Source organism: Perognathus longimembris, chromosome 2 (genome assembly GCF_023159225.1).
Source record: "Perognathus longimembris pacificus isolate PPM17 chromosome 2, ASM2315922v1, whole genome shotgun sequence".
Taxonomy (NCBI): domain Eukaryota; kingdom Metazoa; phylum Chordata; class Mammalia; order Rodentia; family Heteromyidae; genus Perognathus; species Perognathus longimembris.
The window spans coordinates 67479486-67485355 of record NC_063162.1 but is presented as its reverse complement, the minus strand read 5'-3'; positions in this window follow the sequence as shown (position 1 = coordinate 67485355).

The following is a 5870-nucleotide window of genomic DNA, read 5'->3' as shown; positions in this document are numbered from 1 at the left end:
ATTCAGAAAAAAGTCCTTCGTTTCCATATATTTGGGGTTCATATGTAAAATATGTTTCATATATATGAGTATATATATATATGTATATATATATATATATAGTTTCTTTTGACACAAGTTAGAGTCAGGACCTTTTGCTGATTATATTGCCAATAGAAAAGTGCCCCAATCAGAGTACTTGATTGTTCTATGTGTCTTTTCTGTAGTTTCTACATTTTCACCTAGGTAACAACTATTTAGACATGTTCACTGTATGTGAAGAATGTGAAAACTCTTTTATGTACTTACTGTACTTAATGCTCAGATAAACTCTTGAAGTAGGTGTTTTACTTGCTCCTGCTGTAACGGAATCCCTGAGCCTTGGTATCTCATAAAGAAAAGAGATTTACATGAGGCTCAGTACAAAGGCTAGAATTCCAGGCTTAACCAGCTGTATCCACTTGGCATGTGGAGTGGGCCTCCTTTTGTCCCACACCCAGTGGAAATGTGGAAAGGCTGGCTGGCACATTCACACAGAGAAGATCTGAACTCCCCTTAAGAGCCACTTCCATCCTGTGAGGGCAAAACAAAAGCATTGGTCTGTTTGTGGGAGGAGGGGCCCAGATTCATCCCACTGGACCCCTCTGCCATGTTTACAACCAAGCAGTAAGACACTGGAACCCTGCTGGGAGCAATATTTATAAGGAACATGTGTCCTGTCCTGAGGCAGACACAGAATCTCAAGATGTGCAACTGTACACAGTGGTCCTAACTGGCTTGTGTTTCCCATTTTTGTCATGGCAGGAAAGGTCTTGCATGAAGAGCACATAGAACTCTTGATGGAGGAATTTGCATTCCTGAAAAAAGAAGTCGTGGGGAAAGAACTGCTGAAAGGATCCCTTCACTTCACAGGTCAGTTTTAGTGTGCAGACACATTGAATGCCCAGCTCCTTTCCTTCTTCCGGAAGTTATAGGAACATTGGCTGGGTGGACAGTATTTCATGTATTGTATATTGGACTATATACTGTATGGTAGTCATTCTTTGAGAGCTTCCTGTTCTCATGGATGGATGGATTCTCATGTGGGAGTCAGGACCTGAGTCCTGAGTGATCACTCAGTCACCTGAGTGATTTTTCTTAGGGAAAGCAGATCTTTAGGATCCTCGACCTCATTGAGTGTAAGATCCTTCATGTGTTCAATAGTTTCAAAACAATGCAACTTCATAGTTTGTCTGGTCATTGAAAATGTCATACAAGAGTTGTGACAGGAGGGATAACAATTCAAGTGTCATATAACTCATATGATAGTCATGTAAAGTTGGCCATTATTACCTTTGGTACAGGTAAAACAATAGATGCTCATAGGCCTTGAGCTCACATACCAGTCATGTGACAAGCCAGGCTGGAGTTTCACTATGTGGCAGAAACTTACAGGAGCTTTTTAGTAATGTGTTCAGAGGAGTTGAACTACAGGAGATGGTAAGCAACCCAGACAGAGCCGATTTTCCTTCTAAGTCTGATGCTTCCCTTCGATCCTAGTGCTTTCTCTAACTTTTGTTTGCTTTTACTTAGAACTTTTCTGTGTGTCACGCTGGGGCTTGCACTTAGGTCTGAATGTTCTCTGCTTTTTCCCTCAAGGCTAGCACTCTACCACAGGTGCCACAACTCCACTTATGGCTTTATGGAAGTAAACTAAAGATAAGCGTATCATAGACTTTCCTGGCCCAGCTGGCCTCAAACAAAGTAGCTTAGATTATAGACATGAGCTACCAAATTCTCTGGGTCTTCTTCTACAGCATACTCATTGTTTTAAGTGTTAATGTCACAGTCATAACAAATGTTTCATCAACATAATGCAACATATACGCAGTCTTCAGTTTAGGTTCTGTTTAAGATTTGGGCTAAGGCCAGAGGTGAGCATTTGAGCATCATGTTTGAGCAGAAATTCTAATACTTAATCCTAATACCTGAGTGTACTTTTATGAAGACTTAAGGAAACATTTAGTACTCTATCAGCTTGTTGACCTTGAACTAGATGAAAGGTATTGCTGTTTTCTGCAGTCTTTTAAGATATTCTGATGTGTGCCATTTCTTGTGGAGTTTATAAGAATCTATGTTTCAGGGCCGATAGAGGGTGGCTCGTCTCCTTTGGGTGGTGATGGGAAATAACTCAGGACTTCAGACCTGCTTCACATGAGCCATGCTTCAGCTTTTGCTTTTGCTTTGTTTGTTTGTTTTTCAGATAGGGTCTTGCACATTTAGCTGGTGCCAGCCTGAGTCAGTGATCTTCCTACCCCTTCTGCCTCCTGAGTACCTAGGACTACAGGTCCTGCTTTTTGAGATAGAATCTTACTAACTTTTGTCCAGGCTGGCCTGGGCAAAAGTGTCCCTGTCCTGTAGGTGATATTACAGGTTTGCACCACTGTGCTTGGCTGCTGGATGACTTTCAATCATTTATTGAAGAGCATGGAGATATGTGTGTATGTGTGTGTGTGCACGCACTTGTGCGCACACGCATATGGGGCTATATATGGACATGTAAATATGCTGACTATATTAGAAGCCTAAAAGTCTTTATTACCCTCTTTAGCTGAATTGAGTGCTGCTGCCAGTAGCACATCTCATTTTACTAGCAAAATGGAATTTCAAAATTAAAAGGGAGTTGTTTTCGTGAGTCCACATTTAGCCACCAGGTAAGGCAAGGTCCCTGTGTCCATCTGCTCTCCCCTGGCTGCTGGACTCTTTCCCTTGTGAAGCATTCTCTTCTTGCCAGTCCCCTCAGCATTTGTGCTTCCCCACCACTGGCCTTTGTCAGGCATTCTCTTTTTGCTAGTCCTCACAGTATTTGTGCTTCCCCACAGCTGGCCCATTGGAAGAGGCGCAGTTTGGCTTTCCTGCATTTAGTGGCATCTCTCGTCTGACTTGGCTGGTGTCCCTCTTTGGTGAGCTTTCTCTGGTGTCTGCCACTTTGGAAGAGCGAAAAGAGGAGCAATATATGAAAATGACTGTGCATCTGGAGACCAAGGACAAATGGTAAGTTGTGAGAGACAGTAATAGGAAGGAGACATTGGGATGTGTCCGTTGTTCACAAGGATGACAATAGAGAAAACCCCAAGGGGCACAGCCAGGTGTTTACTGCAGAGAGCTGGCAGCTTCCAAAGTCTAGGAAGGATCCTCACTTGTGCTGTCTCCATTTGCCAGTGAGTGGGTCGTGGCTTACGGAATTGAAGCATGTTTACTGTGGTTTTGTTTGTGTACTTACTTTAGAGATGGGGTTCTCACTGTTTTCCCAGGAAGGTCCCGAACTATTTGGCTCAGGTAATCCTCTTGCCTCACCCTCCCCAGTAGTTTGGACTCTAGGCCTGCACCCCTGCTCCCAGCTCCTTTCTTGTAGCTTTATTGATGTGGAAATGGAGGTGTAAGAAACATCTTAAAATTCTTCACTGCCTCAAATTTGAAGGACTTGAGAAATTTTCTGAGATAACTCAGAGTATTTATATTACCTCAGGTTCTATCCACTGTCTTTCAGCTGTCTTCTTAGCCTGTGACTGGCTTGTGACTGTGCCTTGGAGGAATGCTTTGGCATGTGTCCAGTTATTTTCTCTCTTCCTTCCCCCTTATCTGATTCTGTAAGCTAGAATGAGACACTTCAGCTCCAAGAAGGAAACTGTCTGAGCACACATTTGGAGCTACTGATAATTGTTGTCGTAGGACAGAATCCCTCAAGTTACCTTCAGACAGTGTAGTTGAGTGAATGAGAACACAAAGTAATCGTGAAAATGGCCCACAGAATACCTAGGAAAGTAGCGGTCATCCATCCGACCCTTGTTGTACAAATGCAGTCTAAGGCGATGCTTTGTGGCTAGCATGGCTTGGCCATTCACGAGCGTTTGCAAACTCAGTCTTTATACCAGCTTAGTGAGGTGGGCATCCAAGAGTCTTCCCAAGGACGCTGTTAGACCTTTCCTTGTCTGGAACAAATGACAGAGAGAAATTGATTTCAGGAGGAAAGGTGTGTTTTGGCTCCCCTTCAGGCCTTTGAGCGCAGGCACAGTTGTGATGAGCTGGTGGTGAGGCTGACATCATGAAATCAAGAGTGAGCAGTGGCAGAGGCTGCTCACCTCCTGCGGCCAAAGCAGGCTGCACAGTCCATGAAGGGGCAGGGTCAGACACACACCCAGTGATCTCCTTGCACTAGACCCTAACTCATAGGTTTTCAGCACCTCCCCAAATAGACCCACAACAAAGGAGCGAGCCTTCAACTTGGGACACTATGCAGCCATTTTCTCTTCAACCACTAACTGATACAGGGCTCTGAAGTCCCTAGGCCAGTTGCTTTTTGCAGCACTCAAGCTGTGAATTCTCCCTAACAGTGCTGGAAGCACACTAAAACAAGTTTAGACTTCGGGAGTTACTGTCTGTACTTCCTCACAGTGCTCACTTAGCATTGAGGGGAAGGGTCACCGGCCCCACATCCCAGAGGGAGTTAGGACATTTCAGTGCTGCTTACTCCCAAACTCTAGTCCCTCCTAACTTACTGGCAGTTTTTCAATTGTTTTTATGGCTATGCATTCAGATATTGCTTAAGCCAAACTCATGCAGCTATCCAGTATATAAGCAGTGACTAAATCGACTGTATCCGGGTCCTCAAGGTGCTGTGGAAGGAGATCACAGGCCTGTGCCCTGCCTGGTCCCTCAGGACTGGCTAGAAAATTGCCACCTCGGCAGCGCTACAGACAGGGGCTGACACTGGGTAGAGGATGTGGCCAGGCAGCTTCCTGCAAAGGGGACGAGGCACTGTCAGTGCTCTGGTTGGTGAATATTTGATTTGTCACTATTGATGAGGGATGAAAAAGAGGAAGCCCTAGGGAGCCCACGTCTGGCTTTGTTGGACCATGTGGAATCACTTGCTGTACACACTCAGAATATGAATGGACCAGGCCTCTCCTTTAGGTCAGAATTTACCTGGGAAAAGATTCTTCCTTTTGCACAGGCAGACATCACAGCTCTTACCTGAAATCCAGAAAAGAAACAACCAAAAGCAACTCAGAGAAAGGAGGGTCACACTTTGAAGAACCGACATGTATCTGACTTTGATTTTAGGTTTTCAGGAGCTCTGATATGTGCTCCAGTGAGAATCTGAATAGAATAGAGAGGACTGATTTTGAACCAATAGTTTGCATTTTCCTGCATGGGAGGTGGTGGTGAGAGAGTCATTGAGATTGTGATGAGAAGAACACTAAGGATCCTTCCTCATGAAATGTTCACACTTTAAACACACATGATTGCAAGTGGTACTTGGATGGCCTGTCTTCCATACATGAACACTCTGGAAGGAACAATAAAACTCCAGGAAAAAAGTCCTGAGAGGCTCTGGGCTAGGGATTAGTTGTGTAATTCTCGCTACTAGGAAGCTGGGACATGAGGACCCCATATGAAGAAGCCACTGCAGGCAGGAGAGTCCATGAGTCTCTTATCTCCAAATAAACACCAAGAGAGCCACAGGGGGAGCTGTGGTTGAAGTGGAAGAGCACTAGCCTAGCTTATAGCAGGCCAGCTCAGGCACGGTGTCTAGGCCCTGAGTTCAAGCCCCAGAACTGCACAAAAGGAAAGGTCTGAATGCCAGACTTGTTTCCACAAAGTCAATGAGTAGATTCTGCTATGCTGGGACCAAAGTAATCAAGAGCAGTTGACACCAAAGTTGGAAACGCAGTCCCTAATGTCTTGCAAAGAGGTGAACATCTGGATGTCACTGAGCCAACATGTTGAGCCACAGCTGCAAGGAAGTTGGGTGCCCACAGAGGCCCTGGCCCCAGGAGGTTGGCAAGCCTTCCCACCTCTTTCCTGTCATGTGCTTTTTATCATGAGGATTCTCTTGTCTTTTTGCAGTT